We start from the raw sequence: 11,151 nt of genomic DNA, 5'->3' as shown, positions 1-11,151 counted from the left end.
TGCTACAATAGTTAATTGTGGATGCGTTAACAGTTGATGTGTGCACTGATGGCTGGTGGTGTGTGTGCCTGTTGGAAGTGTGCACTGCCGGCTGGTGTTGTGTGTGCCTGGTGGAAGCGTGCACTGCCGGCTGGTGTTGTGTGTGCCTGGTGGAAGCGTGCACTGACGGCTGGTGGTGTGTGTGCCTGGTAAAAGCGTGCACTGACAGCTGGTGGTGTGTGTCTGATGAATGCATTCACTGACGAATGGTGGTGTGTGTGTGTGTGCTTGGTGAAAGCATGCACTGACGGCTGGTGGTGTTTGTGCCCGGTGAAAGCGTGCACGGATAACTGATGGTGTCTGTGCCTGGTGAAAGTGTACACTGACGGTGTGTTTCTGTTTGTGGTTGTGTGTGTGTGGTTGTGTGTGGTTGTATTTGTGGTTGTATGTGTGGTTGTGTGTGTGGTTGTGTAAGTATGTGTGGTTGTGTGTGTGTGGTGGTGTGTGGTTGTGTATGTGGCTGTGTGTGTGGTTGTGTGTATGTGGCTATGTGTGTGGGGTGAGTGAGGGGGCAGATAAGCGCAATGTTGTCAGCTCTGAGGAGCACACAGTTTATGCTCATATTCTGAAGCATGTGCTTCCAGACTCCCTGCTCCCCCTTCACGGTCGGTCCGAGTTATACCTTGCACTGCTGTTAAGCCTCAATAAATCCCAGGCACACTTCCGCTTTGCATCAATCGCCACAGAGAAGAAGCAGTGTACCAGTACATTGATTAATTGGCCGGCTGATGAGACCCTCCTGTGAAATCTAAAACATTTAATAAAATAACCCTCATGTTAGCTCTTAAAGTGACCCTCACATTATATCCTCAAATTACCTATACGTGAGATAATAAAGTGACCCTCCGGTGATACCCGAGAGTTAGCCTTTGAGATCCAAGGGTGATTATACCTGAGACACCAAAAGAAGCTGCTGTGATATGTCCAGGAGCCACCTAAATTACCCAAATGTATTTACAACAAGCCATGTAAGGAATATCATGAACAGATGTTTGTGACGGACCCTCGCGAAGTTTGCTTACTGTGCCTGGCGGCGGAGCACAGTTCTAGGGCTGCATCGACTGCGCTCAGTTGAATCTGAAGCTCATGCAGTTTGCTTACTGTGCCTGGCGGCGGAGCACAGTTCTAGGGCCTGCATCGACTGCGCTCAGTTGAATCTGAAGGTCATGCAGTTTGCTTACTGTGCCTGGCGGCGGAGCACAGTTCTAGGGCTGCATCGACTGCGCTCAGTTGAATCTGAAGGTCATGCAGTTTGCTTACTGTGCCTGGCGGCGGAGCACAGTTCTAGGGCTGCATCGACTGCGCTCAGTTGAATCTGAAGGTCATGCAGTTTGCTTACTGTGCCTGGCGGTGGAGCACAGTTCTAGGGCTGCATCGACTGCGCTCAGTTGAATCTGAAAGTCATGCAGTTTGCTTACTGTGCCTGGCGGCGGAGCACAATTCTAGGGCCTGCATCGACTGCGCTCAGTTGAATCTGAAGGTCATGCAGTTTGCTTACTGTGCCTGGTGGCGGAGCACAGTTCTAGGGCTGCATCGACTGCGCTCAGTTGAATCTGAAGGTCATGCAGTTTGCTTACTGTGCCTGGCGGCGGAGCACAGTTCTAGGGCTGCATCGACTGCGCTCAGTTGAATCTGAAGGTCATGCAGTTTGCTTACTGTGCCTGGCGGCGGAGCACAGTTCTAGGGCCTGCATCGTCTGCGCTCAGTTGAATCTGAAGATCATGCAGTTTGCTTACTGTGCCTGGTGGCGGAGCACAGTTCTAGGGCTGCATCGACTGCGCTCAGTTGAATCTGAAGGTCATGCGGTTTGCTTACTGTGCCTGGCGGCGGAGCACAGTTCTAGGGCTGCATCGACTGCGCTTAGTTGAATCTGAAGGTCATGCAGTTTGCTTACTGTGCCTGGCGGCGGAGCACAACTCTAGGGCCTGCATCGACTGCGCTCAGTTAAATCTGAAGGTCATGCAGGACTGTGAGGTGAAGTTCCATCTTGGGATACAAACTGGCAGAGAGTAGAGACACTCAGAATAGAGACACACCAGGGTCGGACACAGGGAATACAATCAGAGACATCTTGACAGAAGCAGAGATTAGCACACACAGTGACAACATACTCAGGAAATAGAGAAATGAACAAACTAATCGGCAGGCCGGTGCCTCCAAGGCCAGTCGAATCTTCGCTCATGCCCTGGCCCAAGGAGGTCATATGCACCTGTGCACTTCAGTGCGGCTCATAAAGGGCACTGGATTGCTCCGCCCCTATACAGGGCACGGCAGAACACAGACCCAGGCAGATCTATGCACCTGTACGCAACACATAAAGGACACAGGGCAATCACCCAGGCCCTGGCCCAGGGAGGGGATATGCACCTGTGCACTTCAGTGCGGCTCATAAAGGGCACTGGATGGCTCCGCCCCTATACAGGGCACGGCAGAACACGGACCCAGGCAGATCTATGCACCTGTACGCTGCACATAAAGGACACAGGACAATCACCCAGGCCCTGGCCCAGGGAGGGGATATGCACCTGTGCACTTCAGTGCGGCTCATAAAGGGCACTGGATGGCTCGGCGCCTATACAGGGCACGGCAGAACACGGACCCAGGCAGATCTATGCACCTGTACGCAGCACATGAAGGACACAGGGCAATCACCCAGGCCCTGGCCCAGGGAGGGGATATGCACCTGTGCACTTCAGTGCGGGTCAAATGGCAATGGGGGGCTCAGAGCTCATACAGGGCACTGCAGAACAGAACACTACAAAATGTAGTTTGAAAACAGTAATTTGTAAGCATAACATGCATAATGTACAGCAAGATGTACTGCGTACCAAGTCGTTGGTTAACTGTAACATATTTTGTTGCAGCGCTTTCAAGTCGTAAGTGTAGTTTGCCGTGCATAAAACACATTATCTCTCTCTCACACACACTTTTCATATATTTTGGATTCTGGAACTGTTGCCACATTCCTTTAACCATCTGCTGATATTTCGAATCAGTTTTCTCGGATTTTCTCACTGTTCACTGTGCTGCTACTTTTATGTATTTGTGTTGCACACACTCATGTCAGCGTCTGCTCCACCACTAACGTAGCTTCCTGCTGCTGCTGCGGTGTCTGTTCATACTTTCGTTTTAGTGTTTTCTGGCACTTACCCTCAGGAGCCTGCAGCTGATTGTCATTTTAATTTCTGCTACATCATTTCCGTGTCTGCAGTGCTGATACTTTCCACTCTGTATTTATCCAACTTCAATGAAATTGATTATAATTTATTTCAATTCTGTGTATGTGGATAGCCTCCTTTCAGCATTTAATAAACTTTTATTTCCTTGTTTATTCCTGTTTTTATTTCAGTGTCTGCTGACACGGGCTATTCCACTTAATACCGCAACCTTCACTTCAGTGCGCACTGACAACTTGCCGCCAGTGTCTGCAATCACTAAATATATATTTTTTTATATGTTGGATTGCTCGGTGTGCAATTTCTTAAAAGCGCTTCTTAAAACTCTGTGCAAACCCCGAGAAAAGGACTCTTATTATTTGGGTTTTGTAAAGCGCGTAGTAACCCGTAAGCATCCCATCTCTGGCTGAGGGTGTCCTATGTTAGCATTTAGGGGAAAGCAGTCGATTATGTTAAGGGGCTAAGCTTAATTTGTAGTTCTGTGAACAGTTATTGTATGTTTTTATTCTGATTATTATATTTCTATTCTGATTCTTCGTATGTGGGAAGAGGTGTGGCGCCGTGGCCAGGGCGACTGACGTTGGGCGCTGGGGATCACGGTTTGATCCCTGGCTACGGCGACAGGGGTCTGTCCAGCACCATGTGACTCTGAGCAATAGCTCGCTTAATCTTCCCAACGGCCCCCAGCGCCGAGATACCCCTTCGGGGGTGATTTGTGCTCTATACAAGTACTGGATTTATTTTATTTTATGTAACTTGAGTTTGTGAAAAAAACTATTTGTATGTCACACTGCCTCTCAGATAATGGACAGGCCCGATTCTGTTGCATTTATTAAAAGTTGTTTTGCGTGCAGTACGGAGCAAAACATGAATGATAAATATTTGCTTCTGCGTGTGAGAGTCACGCCTTGAAGAAGCAGCTGTTGTGTTTCGAGGCGCCCACGGCGGCCCGAAGGGGTGGGCCACGAGCTACTCACAGGATGTCGTTTGGACGGACTATCCTTGGCCCTAGTGAGTGTGTGATCATAGTGTGGTCTGTAGGGCATGAGTGAGGCGGGGCCCTTCACGAAAGAGTGAGTGTGTGATCATAGTGTGGTCTGTAGAGCATGAGTGAGTCAGGGGCCCTTCACGAGAGGGTGAGTGTGTGATCATAGTGTGGGCTGCAGGGCATGAGTGAGGCAGGGGCCCTTCACGAGAGGGTGAGTGTGTGATCATAGTGTGGTCTGTAGGGCATGAGTGAGGCGGGGGCCCTCCACGAGAGGGTGAGTGTGTGATCATAGTGAGGTCTGCAGGGCATGAGTGAGGCAGGGGCCCTTCACGAGAGGGTGAGTGTGTGATCATAGTGTGGTCTGTGGGGCATGAGTGAGTCAGGGGCCCTTCACGGGAGGGTGAGTGTGTGATCATAGTGTGGTCTGTGGGGCATGAGTGAGGCGAGGGCCCAGTCACGAGAGGGTGAGTGTGTGATCATAGTGTGGTCTGTGGGGCATGAGTGAGGCAGGGGCCCTCCACGAGAGGGTGAGTGTGTGATCACAGTGTGGTCTGTGGGGCATGAGTGAGGCGGGCCCTTCACGAGAGGGTGAGTGTGTGATCATAGTGTGGTCTGTAGGGCATGAGTGAGGCAGGGGCCCTCCACGAGAGGGTGAGTGTGTGATCATAGTGTGGTCTGTAGGGCATGAGTGAGGCGGGGCCTCCACGAGAGGGTGAGTGTGTGATCATAGTGTGGTCTGTAGGCCATGAGTGAGGCAGGGGCCCTTCACGAGAGGGTGAGTGTGTGATCATAGTGTGGTCTGTAGGGCATGAGTGAGGCAGGGGCCCTCCACGAGAGGGTGAGTGTGTGATCATAGTGTGGTCTGTAGGCCATGAGTGAGGCGGGGGCCCTCCATGAGAGGGTGAGTGTGTGATCATAGTATGGTCTGTAGGGCATGAGTGAGGCAGGGGCCCTCCACGAGAGGATGAGTGTGTGATCATAGTGTGGTCTGTAGGCCATGAGTGAGGCAGGGGCCCTTCACAAGAGAGTGAGTGTGTGATCATAGTGTGGTCTGTAGGGCATGGTGAGGCGGGGGCCCTTCACGAGAGGGTGAGTGTGTGATCATAGTGTGGTCTGTAGGGCATGAGTGAGGCAGGGGCCCTCCACGAGAGGGTGAGTGTGTGATCATAGTGTGGTCTGTAGGCCATGAGTGAGGCAGGGGCCCTTCACGAGAGGGTGAGTGTGTGATCATAGTGTGGTCTGTAGGCCATGAGTGAGGTGGGGGCCCTTCACGAGAGGGTGAGTGTGTGATCATAGTATGGTCTGTGGGGCATGAGTGAGCAGGGGCCCTCCACGAGAGGGTGAGTGTGTGATCATATTGTGGTCTGTAGGGCATGAGTGAGGCTGGGCCTCCACGAAAGGGTGAGTGTGTGATCATAGTGTGGTCTGTAGGCCATGAGTGAGGCAGGGGCCCTTCACGAGAGGGTGAGTGTGTGATCATAGTGTGGTCTGTAGGGCATGAGTGAGGCAGGGGCCCTCCACGAGAGGGTGAGTGTGTGATCATAGTGTGGTCTGTAGGCCATGAGTGAGGCGGGGGCCCTCCATGAGAGGGTGAGTGTTTGATCATAGTGTGGTCTGTAGGGCATGAGTGAGGCAGGGGCCCTCCACGAGAGGGTGAGTGTGTGATCATAGTGTGGTCTGTAGAGCATGAGTGAGTCAGGGGCCCTTCACGAGAGGGTGAGTGTGTGATCATAGTGTGGGCTGCAGGGCATGAGTGAGGCAGGGGCCCTTCACGAGAGGGTGAGTGTGTGATCATAGTGTGGTCTGTAGGGCATGAGTGAGGCGGGGCCCTCCACGAGAGGGTGAGTGTGTGATCATAGTGAGGTCTGCAGGGCATGAGTGAGGCAGGGGCCCTTCACGAGAGGGTGAGTGTGTGATCATAGTGTGGTCTGTGGGGCATGAGTGAGGCAGGGGCCCTCCACGAGAGGGTGAGTGTGTGATCACAGTGTGGTCTGTGGGGCATGAGTGAGGCGGGCCCTTCACGAGAGGGTGAGTGTGTGATCATAGTGTGGTCTGTAGGGCATGAGTGAGGCAGGGGCCCTCCACGAGAGGGTGAGTGTGTGATCATAGTGTGGTCTGTAGGGCATGAGTGAGGCGGGGCCTCCACGAGAGGGTGAGTGTGTGATCATAGTGTGGTCTGTAGGCCATGAGTGAGGCAGGGGCCCTTCACGAGAGGGTGAGTGTGTGATCATAGTGTGGTCTGTAGGGCATGAGTGAGGCAGGGGCCCTCCACGAGAGGGTGAGTGTGTGATCATAGTGTGGTCTGTAGGCCATGAGTGAGGCGGGGGCCCTCCATGAGAGGGTGAGTGTGTGATCATAGTATGGTCTGTAGGGCATGAGTGAGGCAGGGGCCCTCCACGAGAGGATGAGTGTGTGATCATAGTGTGGTCTGTAGGCCATGAGTGAGGCAGGGGCCCTTCACAAGAGAGTGAGTGTGTGATCATAGTGTGGTCTGTAGGGCATGGTGAGGCGGGGGCCCTTCACGAGAGGGTGAGTGTGTGATCATAGTGTGGTCTGTAGGGCATGAGTGAGGCAGGGGCCCTCCACGAGAGGGTGAGTGTGTGATCATAGTGTGGTCTGTAGGCCATGAGTGAGGCAGGGGCCCTTCACGAGAGGGTGAGTGTGTGATCATAGTGTGGTCTGTAGGCCATGAGTGAGGTGGGGGCCCTTCACGAGAGGGTGAGTGTGTGATCATAGTATGGTCTGTGGGGCATGAGTGAGCAGGGGCCCTCCACGAGAGGGTGAGTGTGTGATCATATTGTGGTCTGTAGGGCATGAGTGAGGCGGGGCCTCCACGAAAGGGTGAGTGTGTGATCATAGTGTGGTCTGTAGGCCATGAGTGAGGCAGGGGCCCTTCACGAGAGGGTGAGTGTGTGATCATAGTGTGGTCTGTAGGGCATGAGTGAGGCAGGGGCCCTCCACGAGAGGGTGAGTGTGTGATCATAGTGTGGTCTGTAGGCCATGAGTGAGGCGGGGGCCCTCCATGAGAGGGTGAGTGTTTGATCATAGTGTGGTCTGTAGGGCATGAGTGAGGCAGGGGCCCTCCACGAGAGGGTGAGTGTGTGATCATAGTGTGGTCTGTAGGCCATGAGTGAGGCAGGGGCCTTTCACAAGAGAGTGAGTGTGTGATCATAGTGTGGTCTGTAGGGCATGGTGAGGCGGGGGCCCTTCACGAGAGGGTGAGTGTGTGATCATAGTGTGGTCTGTAGGGAATAAGTGAGGCAGGGGCCCTCCACGAGAGGGTGAGTGTGTGATCATAGTGTGGTCTGTAGGCCATGAGTGAGGCAGGGGCCCTCCACGAGAGGGTGAGTGTGTGATCATAGTGTGGTCTGTAGGGCATGAGTGAGGTAGGGGCCCTCCACGAGAGGGTGAGTGTGTGATCATAGTGTGGTCTGTAGGCCATGAGTGAGGCAGGGGCCCTCCACGAGAGGGTGAGTGTGTGATCATAGTATGGTCTGTAGGGCATGAGTGAGGCAGGGGCCCTTCACAAGAGGGTGAGTGTGTGATCATAGTGTGGTCTGTAGGGCATGGTGAGGTGGGGGCCCTTCACGAGAGGGTGAGTGTGTGATCATAGTGTGGTCTGTAGGGCATGAGTGAGGCAGGGGCCCTCCATGAGAGGGTGAGTGTGTGATCATAGTGTGGTCTGTGGGGCATGAGTGAGGCAGGGGCCCTCCACGAGAAGGTGAGTGTGTGATCATAGTGTGGTCTGTATGGCATGAGTGAGGCAGGGGCCCTTCACGAGAGGGTTAGTGTGTGATCATAGTGTGGTCTGTAGGGCATGAGTGAGGCAGGGGCCCTCCACGAGAGGGTGAGTGTGTGATCATAGTGTGGTCTGTAGGCCATGAGTGAGGCAGGGGCCCTCCACGAGAGGGTGAGTGTGTGATCATAGTGTGGTCTGTGGGGCATGAGTGAGGCAGGGGCCCTTCACGAGCGGGTGAGTGTGTGATCATAGTGTGGTCTGTGGGGCATGAGTGAGGCAGGGGCCCTTCACGAGAGGGTGAGTGTGTGATCATAGTGTGGTCTGTGGGGCATGAGTGAGGCAGGGGCCCTCCACGAGAGGGTGAGTGTGTGATCATAGTGTGGTCTGTGGGGCATGAGTGAGGCGGGGCCCTTCACGAGAGGGTGGGTGTGTGATCACAGTGTGGTCTGTAGGGCATGAGTGAGGCAGGGGCCCTTCACGAGAGGGTGAGTGTGTGATCATAGTGTGGTCTGTAGGGCATGAGTGAGGCGGGGGCCCTCCACAAGAGGGTGAGTGTGTGATCATAGTGTGGTCTGTGGGGCATGAGTGAGGCAGGGGCCCTTCACGAGAGGGTGAGTGTGTGATCATAGTGTGATCTGTAGGGCATGAGTGAGACGGGGCCCTCCACGAGAGGGTGAGTGTATGATCATAGTGTGGTCTGTGGGGCATGAGTGAGGCAGGGGCCCTCCACGAGAGGGTAAGTGTATGATCATAGTGTGGTCTGTGGGGCATGAGTGAGGCAGGGGCCCTCCACGAGAGGGTGAGTGTATGATCATAGTGTGGTCTGTGGGGCATGAGTGAGGCAGGGGCCCTTCACGAGCGGGTGAGTGTGTGATCATAGTGTGGTCTGTGGGGCATGAGTGAGGCAGGGGCCCTTCACGAGAGGGTGAGTGTGTGATCATAGTGTGGTCTGTGGGGCATGAGTGAGGCAGGGGCCCTCCACGAGAGGGTGAGTGTGTGATCATAGTGTGGTCTGTGGGGCATGAGTGAGGCGGGGCCCTTCACGAGAGGGTGGGTGTGTGATCACAGTGTGGTCTGTAGGGCATGAGTGAGGCAGGGGCCCTTCACGAGAGGGTGAGTGTGTGATCATAGTGTGGTCTGTAGGGCATGAGTGAGGCGGGGGCCCTCCACAAGAGGGTGAGTGTGTGATCATAGTGTGGTCTGTGGGGCATGAGTGAGGCAGGGACCCTTCACGAGAGGGTGAGTGTGTGATCATAGTGTGATCTGTAGGGCATGAGTGAGACGGGGCCCTCCACGAGAGGGTGAGTGTATGATCATAGTGTGGTCTGTGGGGCATGAGTGAGGCAGGGGCCCTCCACGAGAGGGTGAGTGTGTGATCATAGTGTGGTCTGTAGGGCATGAGTGAGACGGGGCCCTTCACGAGAGGGTGAGTGTGTGATCATAGTGTGGTCTGTGGGGCATGAGTGAGGCGGGGGCCCTCCACGAGAGGGTGAGTGTGTGATCATAGTGTGGTCTGTGGGGCATGAGTGAGGCAGGGGCCCTTCACGAGATGGTGAGTGTGTGATCATAGTGTGGTCTGTGGGGCATGAGTGAGTCAGGGGCCCTTCACGAGAGGGTGAGTGTGTGATCATAGTGTGGTCTGTGGGGCATGAGTGAGTCAGGGGCCCTTCACGAGAGGGTGAGTGTGTGATCATAGTGTGGTCTGCAGGGCATGAGTGAGGCAGGGGCCCTTCACGAGAGGGTGAGTGTATGATCATAGTGTGGTCTGTAGGGCATGAGTGAGGCGGGGCCCTTCACGAGAGGGTGAGTGTGTGATCATAGTGTGGTCTGTAGGGCATGAGTGAGGCAGGGGCCCTTCACGAGAGGGTGAGTGTGTGATCATAGTGTGGTCTGTAGGGCATGAGTGAGGCGGGGGCCCTCCACGAGAGGGTGAGTGTGTGATCATAGTGTGGTCTGTAGGGCATGAGTGAGGCAGGGGCCCTTCACGAGAGAGTGAGTGTTTGATCATAGTGTGGTCTGTGGGGCATGAGTGAGGCAGGGACCCTTCACGAGAGGGTGAGTGTGTGATCATGGTGTGGTCTGTAGGGCATGAGTGAGGCAGGGGCCCTTCACGAGAGGGTGAGTGTGTGATCATAGTGTGGTCTGTAGGGCATGAGTGAGGTAGGGGCCCTCCACGAGAGGGTGAGTGTGTGATCATAGTGTGGTCTGTAGGCCATGAGTGAGGCAGGGGCCCTCCACGAGAGGGTGAGTGTGTGATCATAGTATTGTCTGTAGGGCATGAGTGAGGCAGGGGCCCTTCACAAGAGGGTGAGTGTGTGATCATAGTGTGGTCTGTAGGGCATGGTGAGGCGGGGGCCCTTCACGAGAGGGTGAGTGTGTGATCATAGTGTGGTCTGTAGGGCATGAGTGAGGCAGGGGCCCTCCATGAGAGGGTGAGTGTGTGATCATAGTGTGGTCTGTGGGGCATGAGTGAGGCAGGGGCCCTCCACGAGAAGGTGAGTGTGTGATCATAGTGTGGTCTGTATGGCATGAGTGAGGCAGGGGCCCTTCACGAGAGGGTTAGTTTGTGATCATAGTGTGGTCTGTAGGGCATGAGTGAGGCAGGGGCCCTCCACGAGAGGGTGAGTGTGTGATCATAGTGTGGTCTGTAGGCCATGAGTGAGGCAGGGGCCCTCCACGAGAGGGTGAGTGTGTGATCATAGTGTGGTCTGTGGGGCATGAGTGAGGCAGGGGCCCTTCACGAGCGGGTGAGTGTGTGATCATAGTGTGGTCTGTGGGGCATGAGTGAGGCAGGGGCCCTTCACGAGAGGGTGAGTGTGTGATCATAGTGTGGTCTGTGGGGCATGAGTGAGGCAGGGGCCCTCCACGAGAGGGTGAGTGTGTGATCATAGTGTGGTCTGTGGGGCATGAGTGAGGCGGGGCCCTTCACGAGAGGGTGGGTGTGTGATCACAGTGTGGTCTGTAGGGCATGAGTGAGGCAGGGGCCCTTCACGAGAGGGTGAGTGTGTGATCATAGTGTGGTCTGTAGGGCATGAGTGAGGCGGGGGCCCTCCACAAGAGGGTGAGTGTGTGATCATAGTGTGGTCTGTGGGGCATGAGTGAGGCAGGGACCCTTCACGAGAGGGTGAGTGTGTGATCATAGTGTGATCTGTAGGGCATGAGTGAGACGGGGCCCTCCACGAGAGGGTGAGTGTATGATCATAGTGTGG

Source organism: Lissotriton helveticus, chromosome 1_2 (genome assembly GCF_964261635.1).
Source record: "Lissotriton helveticus chromosome 1_2, aLisHel1.1, whole genome shotgun sequence".
Taxonomy (NCBI): domain Eukaryota; kingdom Metazoa; phylum Chordata; class Amphibia; order Caudata; family Salamandridae; genus Lissotriton; species Lissotriton helveticus.
The sequence above is the reverse complement of the archived record's forward strand: the minus strand, read 5'-3'. Positions refer to the sequence as shown.